Source organism: Rana temporaria, chromosome 5, assembly GCF_905171775.1.
Source record: "Rana temporaria chromosome 5, aRanTem1.1, whole genome shotgun sequence".
Lineage (NCBI taxonomy): Eukaryota > Metazoa > Chordata > Amphibia > Anura > Ranidae > Rana > Rana temporaria.
The window spans coordinates 307,012,171-307,023,788 of NC_053493.1; the positions used below are offsets into that span (position 1 = coordinate 307,012,171).

The 11,618-nt window shown below is 46.6% G+C and overlaps 1 pseudogene; it reads right to left on the reverse strand.

Annotated features, from left to right (window-relative positions):
* Window positions 1-1,396: 1,396 nt before the first annotated feature.
* Window positions 1,397-1,491, reverse strand: LOC120942201 (annotated as a pseudogene).
* Window positions 1,492-11,618: the final 10,127 nt, after the last annotated feature.

The following is an 11,618-nucleotide window of genomic DNA, read 5'->3' on the forward strand; positions in this document are numbered from 1 at the left end:
GCTATTTTCTGAGCCAACCAGCCTTTGATCAGACCCTTTCATTTGTTGTTTATTTTCTTCCCATTATCGGAAATCTTTAAAGCTGCAGATTAACTTCTAAATATTGACAAGGCTTAATCTGTTTACACATAGATGATGCATATGTAAATAAAATAAAATAATAGTACTTTCTGTTCTAACTCATTTTAAAGTGTATTGAAATAATTTTTCATCAATATAGCCTTGCTTGTAAAAAAATCTTAGTACAGTAAAGCATGTTACATACAGTATAATATATCATGCATCTTCACAGTAAGCAGTTTCTTTCTGTTAAAGAAGTGTTTTTTTTTTTCTGTTGAAAAGCCTGTGGCGTGCAAAACACGACCCAAAAACTCCACCCGGTGCAGGGAAAAATGTGCACACACATAAAGAGTGACATCACAAAAAACTGCGACGGGTGCATACGTCAGTGGTCCTCCGAAGAGGACCCGTCTCTGATCCCCCGGGGCGTTAGGCTCCTGACAGGGACTAGAGTAACTGTGGTCCATACAGCCGAAGCCATATGGACCCATCTTGGTCCAAGCAGCCGAAGCCACAAGGACCCAACATCCTCAGAGGGACTCCTGAAACAGAACCCTCCTCGGTGAGGCTCCCCCGAAGGGAGACCCCATGAGAGCCGGTGAACCTAACCAGAAGGCCGAGTCCACCAACTCCCAAGACTTTCAGAGACCGGCCCGAGGACCAGCACCCTACTCGCCACACATGAAGTGCAAGCACCAACAAAAAGAGTGACAAACAAAACAACACACAGGGAAAAATAGTAAAAGAAAGTGGGGAAAAGGAAGATGGGAGAGTGAGGAAAGTGACCAATGTGAAATACATTGGCCGGCCCTCCGGCCAGGAAAGAAAAATTCCACTGGTCCTAGCCAAAAGGCCCGGCCCAAGCGGCAGGTGTGAAAAGAGTGTTGTGGAGATCAGTGACCTGAAGGTGCCACACGATGAGTGCCCCTCAAACACTCGTGCAATGTATGGCACCCCTGGACTGCCACTCCAGGGGCACAATCTCCACGGGCTTTTCAACGGTCCCTAGCCCCCGGTCCGGACCGGCAGCACCCTTCCCAGCCAGGAAGGTGGGAGAAGAGGTCAGGGAGAGCCTACTGACGCAGACTCTACCCACAACCCCTAACTCTCCCACCTAATCACATTCTGGAAGTACTACCCGCTCCTTCCCGGTTAAGGGAGAAGCAGGGGTTCCCTCCAGAACAACTGACTGGGGCAGATACCACCAAATCCAGGCCAACAGCCAGGGACCCGGCCTCTTGGCTTCGACCTCATGCCTCTCTCTCCCGATCAGAAGGCTTCCACCTCCACGCCAACAGGCTTAGCGTCCGCCGACTGCCATCCCTTTCCCCCTGCCACAGGGTACCGGGGACAGTCAGCTTAGCACCACCTATTGGCAAATGATAAGAACAGATACTACACTTGATCTTAGCCAAAAGGCCGAGAAGCGATTAAAGAGAATCTGTTAAAGAATTGTTGCCAAGGCAGAGGTACATTTTGAATCAAGTATGACGTAAAACACAGGCAGTCTGATTAAAAATGTCACTTGTAGCCAGATTCAGGTAGACTTACGCCGGCGTATCAGTAGATACGCCGTCGTAACTCCGAATCTGCGCCGTCGTATATTTAAGCGTATTCTCAAATTGAGATACGCTTAAATGTTGCTAAGATACGACCGCCTGTGCCGTCGTATCTTAGCTGTCGATTTACGTTGACAGCTAGGGGCGTGTACGCTGATTTACGCCTAGAAATCAGCGAGATACGCCTATTCACGAACGTACGCTTGCCCGTCGCAGTAAAGATACGCTGTTTACGTAAGGCGTTTTCAGGCGTAAAGATAAACCACCAAAAAGATGGCGCAGCCAATGTTAAGTATGGACGTCGGACCCTAGTCACATTTTTTAATTTTTACGTTGTTTGCGCAAGTCGTCCGTGAATGGGGCTGGCCGTTAGTTAAGCTCACGTCGAAACCAATGCGTAATTTGGAGCATGCGCACTGGGTTACGTCCACGGACGGCGCATGAGCCGTACGTTCAAAACGTCAATTACGTGGGGTCATGCCTTATTAACATAAAACACGCCCACCTCTTCCCAATTTGAATTAGGCACTCTTACGCCGGCACATTTACGCTACGCCGCCGTAACTTAAGACGCAAGTGCTTTGTGAATACAGCACTTGCCTCTCTAACTTGCGGCGGCGTAGCGTAAATACAATAAGCGAAGCCGGCTCAAACATACGGCCCCCTACGTGAATCTAGGTATTGGTCAATAGGAAGTGTTGGCAATCTGCAGCACAGCACCTGGATGATTGTTGAGATATTTCCCTACACAGCTTATTTAGACCAACTTGGAACATCACAACAGAGCCGATACAAGAAATGGAGGGAACAAGTGTCACTAAAAGGAAAAGGTACAGGCACTGACAGCATTAAAAACTTTGTCAGACTATCTATCTATTGCTCAGTCTACCAAATATATTTATTTTGTTTTTGTTTCAGTACCCATTATTTAACCTTTAAGGCTCAACGCTTACTGGAGAACTCCCTGTCAGCAGTAAGCCAGTAAAGCCTATTTTCACCTTTGCAGTCAAATGTAAGAATTAGCAATGTGCAATAAGAAGGCAAACTTAAGGGCCGTACAATGGGCCAAATATCCAGTGGTATTGGCCAGTTTAATAAAAAAAACAGTCAACATTCAGCTCCTGTGTACAGCAGCTAGTGTGACAGAAGCTGGCCTAACATCCAGCTTCTATTAAAAGGGGTATAACCAACAATGGTCTGCTGATCGGCATCTGATCAGCGATCTTAGCCAATGGCTGAGAGCACTGACTGGTGGGTTCTGGTGGGGGGACAGTCCCCCTGGCAGAACACAATAGCTCAGCGGGGGAGATCGCTGTACTAACATCAAATAGTTAGTTACTTCCTCCTAAGCTCTTAAGTTTTTTTGGATTCAGCCTGCTGGGTTGAATGAAAAAAAAACTCCCAGTGCATGCTAGGCTTAAGGAACCATTTTTTAAATGCATTAACTTACAGTGTAACCCAAGTCTTGAGATCCTTAACTCATTGTTAGAACAGACAGTGTGCATATTTAGTTTACAACTTTCAATGAAGATCTGCCAGCACGGTATAGGTAGGATTAGTTATGGTAAACATACAAACCTACTTTAACTCTCCATCTCCCTTTCTTAACAATACAGGGGAAAGTTAATTAAGATTTTTCTGTATAAATAGTAAAAATATATGAACAAACATAATATGTGAACAAATACAGTATAAAGTTCACATTAGCCTTTAAACACTCAGTTAGCAAAAGGGACATTTTCTGTAACACTAAGGGCCTGATCCTCAAAAGGGATACGCCGTCGTATCCCTGTTTCTATCTATGGAACTGATCCACAGAATCAGTTTCACAAAGATAGGCAGAAGATCCGACATGTGTAAGGGACTTACACTGTCGGATCTTAGGATGCAGTACCGCAGCCGTCGCTGGGGGCATTTCTCGTCGGAATGCCGCTTCGGGTATGCAATTAGCACTTACGGAGATCCACAAAGCTTTTACGCTTCGTTTTTTCTCCGTAAGTATTAGTTTGCCGTCGCAATATTAGGGCTGCTTTTACAAGGCCTAAACTGTTTAGACCTTGTAAAAGTAGACCCTTCTATCCCGCGTCGCTGTCTTTTTTTTTTTTTTTTTTTTTTCCCGCCGCAACTCGTATTTTTTTTTTACGCCGTCGCGATTCTCAAAACCCGGCGCAACGTAAAACCACGCAAAGCACGTCGGGAAAATGATGTCGGGAGCATGCGCAGTACGTCCGGCGCGGGAGCGCGCCTAATTTAAATGGGACTCGCCCCATTAAATTAGGAACGCCTTGCGCCGGCCGGATTTAAGTTACACCGCAGAAAATTTCTAGGTAAGTGCTTTGTGGATCGGGCACTTAGGTAGAAATTTTCCGGCGGTGTGACTTAAATCCGAATATTTAAGTTACACCCGCTGGCTGTGGATCAGGCCCTAAGTTCACACTAGCCATTGCCTCCTGAATACCTGTTTTTTTTTCATCTGCAAAATTATAGTTTATAATGGGGCATTATGGCTTGTGGTTTCAGCATGGCTCAAGTTTGTCTCTTTACATTTGCACAGACCATGGTGTGAAGCATCCGATGCATTGCATGTGGACAGTCCTCCCAGGCTTTTGTTTAACATTTGGTTGGTTGTCATAGGGGGGGGTAAAATTGGAGCTCAGACATTTTTTGACCCCCCTGCTCCTGTAAAAGAAGAATGAGTGTCATTCTAGACTTCATCTAGACTCCCTGCAAGCCTCTCCTGATACCCTGGCCACCTTTGCCATGCCTCTCACCCTCATGCACCTTCAGAACAGGGCCTCTGTATGAGAAGGGAGAATTTTTACATACAATGTCCCCAGTGTCTGGGAAAATCCAAGGTCTTGTATGCCTTGAGGGGAATGCTAGACCAATCTCCTCTACCCTCAAATAAGGATCCCACTCTTAACATCCATCTGTATGCCAAAGGTCGAACAATTACCATGTCTTACTTTATTGACTTTGGCGGCAAATTTTAATAGGATACCCCTATCCCTATATTTTTACTTTGCCCTGGAACCCATCTCACTTCTCTCTTTTGTCTGCCAATAATGGAACTTTACCGTGGCCCCATACATCATCAAATGATCTCCCTGGAGATGTTCATCAAAGTGCTACAATGGAAACCTTATCCTTTCTGGTCACCTCCTCTAACATCCATGGCCTTCTATGGTTGCAGCAACACTAGCCAATCACAAATTGATCCACTCGCAAATTCCTTTACCATTCCCAGTGAAAGATGAAATCTTAAGACTTTGCACAGACAATCGGGGGCTGAATATCATCACTATTAAAAATTGGTTCCCATTGCCCTCATTATTGACTTATTCAATTGCTTTAATAGAGCCCTGATCTTCTCCAAACCTGACCTAAGTGGGGCTTACAATCTGATTGAAATAAAGGAATGAGAAGAATGGAAGACCACAATTAAATTTCCAGCACCTAGTGAATTCAATCTTTTGAGACCTCTTCTATGTGCATGGTGGTGTATCCTAACAATATACTTGTCTACTCTTCCAGCCTGATGGTTTTACACTGAAAAAAGGCTAAATGGAAAGGCAGAGGAGTGCCGTTTCAAGCATCAAGACGTGACATTTCTTTCTCCCATTGGATCCCAACAAGGTGTTGGCCATCACAAATTAGTGGCTTCCCCCCTAGTCTGAAATCAGTGAAATAATTCCTAGGGTTCAAATACCAATACTGTCAATTTATCATGAGTTACTTCTTTCCAATTACTGCCCTGTCTCATAAAAGTGCTAGTCCTCCCAAGAATTGCCAACCCAAAACTCTGGAAGTTTATAATGCTCTGAAATATGCCTTCCTAAACAGACCAGCTTTTGGCCAGGTAATTTTTAACATTTGTACCTGTAAATCAACACATTTACTGTGGTAAGATTTATAGTAAAATTATAACTATGCAGCCCAAAAATTGAATTAATGTAACGAGTAAGGAAGGTTTTTCTGTGTGACATCATCACATTGTTTACCAGAACACTAACACTATTGCCAGCCATCGAAAGGCAAAGCAGAGCTATAGGAGAGAGGATGCATGCAAGCTGCATGCTGACCATTTTGCATACACTAGAGGGCGCAGGAGAGCTGAATGCACACTGAAATTGTGACATAGAGGATCGAAGGTGCCTGATTTTTATAAGCCCATTATATAAGGTAGATGGAGATTATCTGGGAGTGAGAAGATGTGAATCTAAATAATACCTTATCAGTGCCTGAGTTCTGAGCTGTTTATGATCTCCTGTGATGAAGAGGCCCACCATAAAAAGTGAGAGCAGATTCACGCTAATTGGTGAAGGTGTAACAGAGATTTGAGGCACAAGATGGTTAAGTGCTGCATGGGTGATTAATAATAGAATTAAATGAAGGATTAAAAATACCATCACAGAACAAAGACTGTGTGCTGGATGTCATTTATTATTGTTTGTGCACAGTTTAGTTCTTTGGTTGATAAACACCTTTGATCATTTGTATGATAATCTGTTTATGATAATTGGTATATATTTTCATATATATAGCATGTGGGGGAATGATTTTATACTGGATATAATTGAGTAGTTGGGTCCAGTGCTGCACTGTTGGAAAACTTGCATTCGCCTTGGGCATCAGTGTTGTACCTGTTCAACCTGTAAAAGGTAAAAAAGAATCCCTGTGTTTTCTTTTAAAACATGTTTTACAGCAGCAGAGAAGAATTATGGCATCAGGAAGTTGGCATATATTGTTGGCCATTAAGCTCATCCTTGAAGAATGGCGATATCGTCTTGAGGGATCTCCACATTGTCTGAAGCCTCGTACACACGACCGAGAAACTCGATGGGCGAAACACATCGTTTTGCTCGTCGAGTTCCTTGTTAGGCTGTCGAGGAACTCAGCGAGCCAAATTTCCCCATTCCCGTTGAGGAAAAAGAAGACGTGCTCTCTTTTTGGCTCGACGAGATCCTCGACAGTTTCCTTGTCGAAAAGTGTACACACGACCGGTTTCCTCGACAAAAAATACTCGGTCGTGTGTACGAGGCCTGACTAATCCTACTGGACACAAAAATCTTCAATTTTCTTGACAGCTCACTCTTAGGCAAGCCAGCTGGTTCCTTTTCATGCTTTAACTTTGTCATCACATTCAAACCCAGTTACAGCAATACATGAACTTGTACATTCACCCGCTTATTCAGTTTATCCAAGGAAAAGGTCCTCTAAAATGGAGCACATTGTTCCTCCTGCTCCAATGCTGACATCAATCACAAAAACCCCAATTTCTTAAATTCCAAGTTCTCCAGAGGCAAATTATAGTAGCGGTTTGATTGAAAATGCTTCTAATAAAATATATATTCTCAATAAACATGTATTGTGAAAAAAAGAAAAAGCTGCACCTTGGCGTCTGATATGTTTGCTCCTCACAGAAATTCTATAGTCTCTTACATTCAAAATCAGGCCTTTGATGAGAATTCCAGAAACTTGGGGAGTAATATCTCTGTTACTTACCTTCCACATTCGAGCATGGCACCTATAGGTTATGCCTAGAGTGTGGCAACCACATTATGTGAACCATTGCATGTCAGTTTCCACTTCATAAAACATGCTTGCGCAGGGGACCCAAAGGCCTGGTGTTCTTTTTATTATCCTAAACAGGGATGGAAATCTTCAGCACCATCTGCCTTCCATATAGAATGCCATTTTAGCATCACTACCCCCACAATTTTTCAATTCACAATGTAAATTTAGGAATTAACACCTATGATGAGGATGAGATTATGTAACTTCAATAATCAACACCTCCACATTCAATTGTCAAGCATCTAGGTTACCTGTGTTGTAAATACTGCTATACCTGTAAATGCTGGGCTATCTTCCTGACACTCATTGAAACTAAAAAAGTGCCTCGAAGAAGCTGTAAAACATCTTAAACTTTATAGAACAACTCCAATTTAACGTGACTAATCACAAGTAACTACAGTAGGTGAACCCGATTTTGTGTCAATCTCGCTCTCTTTCTCAGCGAGATTGAGCACCTACGAGCCCCATCGCGGGAGCCAGCGCCGAGCTGGCTTGCCGCGATGGATACAGAGCCGTCATAGAAGCGACGGGAGATCCGACTTGGATTCCCGCCAATTCTACACGTGTGCGGCGTTTGTTATGAATCCTGAAGGGGAAGTCCCCGCCGGATTTTAAATAAAAATCCGGCATGGGTCCCCCCTCAGGAGCATACCGGGCCCTTAGGTCTGTTATGGGTTGTAAGGAGAGCCCCCCTACGCCGGAAAAAACGGCGTAGGGGGTCCCCCTACAATCCATACCAGACCCGTATCCAAAGCACGCTACCCGGCCAGCCAGGAAGGGAGTGGGGACGAGCGAGCGCCCCCCCCCCCTCCTGAGCCGTACCAGGCTGCATGCCCTCAACATGGGGGGGGTTGGGTGCTCTGGGGCAGGGGGGCGCACTGCGGCCCCCCCCACCTCAGAGCACCCTGTCCCCATGTTGATGAGGACAGGGCCCCTTCCCGACAACCCTGGCCGTTGGTTGTCGGGGTATGCGGGCGGGAGGCTTATCGGAATCTGGGAGCCCCCTTTAATAAGGGGGCCCCCAGATACCGGCCCCCCACCCTAAGTGAATGAGTATGGGGTACATCGTACCCCTACCCATTCACCTGCAAGAAAAGTGGTAAAAACACAAATAAACCACACAGTGTATTAAAATATTTTATTTTTCTGCTCCGGAGGCCGCCCCCTGTCTTCTTTATTAGCTCTTTTACCAGGGGGGGCTTCTTCTTTGACGTCTTCGGGTGGGTGGGGGCCGCCGTCTGGTTCTCTTCCACCGCCGGGGGGGGGGTGGCTTTTAAAAAAGCCCCCACCCCCCCGGCGGGTTTCCTCCGGCGTCTTCGGCGGGGCTCTTCTTCTTCCGCTATCCCGACGGGTCTTCTCAACTCTCCGGGGTTCTCCTTCTGTCTTCGCCGCTCTCCGTTGTTGACTCGGCGCACCCCGGTTCTTCGTCTCGCTGTCCGGTGTCTTCTTCCGTGATGTACGTCTTCTCCTTCCGTGCTGTGATGAGTTCTTCTTCCGTGCTGTGACGTCATGTTCTTCACTTCTTTCCTTCTCCCGAAGTTGCCACGCCGGTCCTCCTCGCTGAAATGACGGATGCGCGCCTTGCATCGGACCTATATAGGCCTCACAGTCCCATCATGCTCTGTACCTACCCATGTGATACCTACCCACGTGGTAGGTATCACATGGGTAGGTACAGAGCATGATGGGACTGTGAGGCCTATATAGGTCCGATGCAAGGCGCGCATCCGTCATTTCAGCGAGGAGGACCGGCGTGGCAACATCGGGAGAAGGAGAGAAGTGAAGAACATGACGTCACAGCACGGAAGAAGAACTCATCACAGCACGGAAGGAGAAGACGTACATCACGGAAGAAGACACCGGACAGCGAGACGAAGAACCGGGGTGCGCCGAGTCAACAACGGAGAGCGGCGAAGACAGAAGGAGAACCCCGGAGAGTTGAGAAGACCCGTCGGGATAGCGGAAGAAGAAGAGCCCCGCCGAAGACGCCGGAGGAAACCCGCCGGGGGGGTGGGGGCTTTTTTAAAAGCCACCCCCCCCCGGCGGTGGAAGAGAACCAGACGGCGGCCCCCACCCACCCGAAGACGTCAAAGAAGAAGCCCCCCCTGGTAAAAGAGCTAAGAAGACAGGGGGCGGCCTCCGGAGCAGAAAAATAAAATATTTTAATACACTGTGTGGTTTATTTGTGTTTTTACCACTTTTCTTGCAGGTGAATGGGTAGGGGTACGATGTACCCCATACTCATTCACTTAGGGTGGGGGGCCGGTATCTGGGGGCCCCCTTATTAAAGGGGGCTCCCAGATTCCGATAAGCCTCCCGCCCGCATACCCCGACAACCAACGGCCAGGGTTGTCGGGAAGGGGCCCTGTCCTCATCAACATGGGGACAGGGTGCTCTGAGGTGGGGGGGGCCGCAGTGCGCCCCCCTGCCCCAGAGCACCCAACCCCCCCCATGTTGAGGGCATGCAGCCTGGTACGGCTCAGGAGGGGGGGGGGCACTCGCTCGTCCCCACTCCCTTCCTGGCTGGCCGGGTAGCGTGCTTTGGATACGGGTCTGGTATGGATTGTAGGGGGACCCCCTACGCCGTTTTTTCCGGCGTAGGGGGGCTCTCCTTACAACCCATAACAGACCTAAGGGCCCGGTATGCTCCTGAGGGGGGACCCATGCCGGATTTTTATTTAAAATCCGGCGGGGACTTCCCCTTCAGGATTCATAACAAACGCCGCACACGTGTAGAATTGGCGGGAATCCAAGTCGGATCTCCCGTCGCTTCTATGACGCGCTTGCTGGGATGTGCTGTCACTATTCCAGTGAGTGTGAGATGTCGGCGAGATCTCGGCACCCTGTCGCCGAGTATCAGCGCGACGCTGTCGTGCTAAAAGCACAATATCACAAACACCTACTGTACGGGCCAGATCCACAACCAGCGGGCTTAACTTAAATGTTCCGATTTAAGTTACACCGCTACAAAATTTCGACCTAAGGGCCCGATCCACAAAGCACTTACCTAGAAATTTGCAGCTGTGTAACTTAAATCTGTCCGGCGCAAGGCGGGCCCAATCTAATGGGGCGAGTCCCATTTAAAATAGGCACGCTCCCGCGCCGGACGTACTGCGCATGCTCCCGACGCTATTTTCCCGACGTGCTTTGCGTTACGTTACGTTGCGCCGAGTTTTGGGAATCGCGACGGGTAAAAAAGAGATGCGGCGGGGAAAAAAAAATTGACAGCGACGCGGGAAAGAAGGGTATACTTTTACATGGTGTACTAAGTTTACACTTTGTAAAAGCAGCCCTAATTTTGCGACGGCAAACTAACACTTACGGATAATTAACGAAGGGAAAAACCTTTGTGGATCTCCGTAAGTGCTAATTTGCATACCCGACGCGGAATTTCGACGAGAAATGCCCCCAGCGGCGGCCGCGGTACTGCATCCTAAGATCCGACAGTGTAAAACTATTACACCTGCCGGATCTTAGGAATATCTATGCGTAACTGATTCTATGAATCAGCCGCATAGATAGAAACAGGGATACGACGGCGTATCAGTAGATACGCCTGCGTATCCCTTTTGTGGATCTGGCCCTACGTTCCTTTCTATGAAGAAAATGCACTTTTTGTAGTGCTTTCATGCCTCAAAATACTAGAAATCATGTGGAGAAATATAATTGTTTGCTCTAGTGAGGGGCCACTTTTCTTCATTGACATGTTATAGCTGATAAGACAGAATCAGGAAAAACATATTTCCCATGATGCATTAAAAGCATTTCAATGTGTTTCTTTGTTATAGTCTTGCAGTTAGACAGCATACTGTAAATAACAGCGTATCAAGTTCTAGGGTACAAATTAGCTCACAAAATTAGGTTAATAACTGTTTCTTCAATGTACATTGCAAAACTAAAGGTACAACTCTAGTTTTCTTTATGGATAGAGTAAGGGGGGCTTTTAACCCCTACAATTTTATTGTCCATCTGTGTCCCATTTGGAGGAATTTCCTTCACTTCTTGTGCCATTGCCAAAACAAGAAGTGAGAGGAAATCCTTCCAAAATTAGGGAATTCCTGGTTGTCACCAGGGTCAGCGGAACTGGTGTCCCCAGTGGAAGATTTTCCCTTTATTACAGTTCTGTTGAGAACCCAAAATGATGGATTTTTTTTTTTTTTTGTGATAACAGTCAAAAGGACAAATGGGGAGGGTCAGGGTGAATCTCCTTGAAGTGGCAAAGACAGCAATAAAAAACTCACAGGTATTCTAATCTCTCGCCACTCTACCCCCCCAAAAAGTGCTTCCTTTAGTATACTACATGCTTTATACAATTAAAACCATATGTACCATTGAACGAAAGGAATTCTTTAAGATTAGATAATGTGTGAGGAGCTCATAGACACCGTAGAAACTTGCCCTATTCTAATCCCAACCAATAGG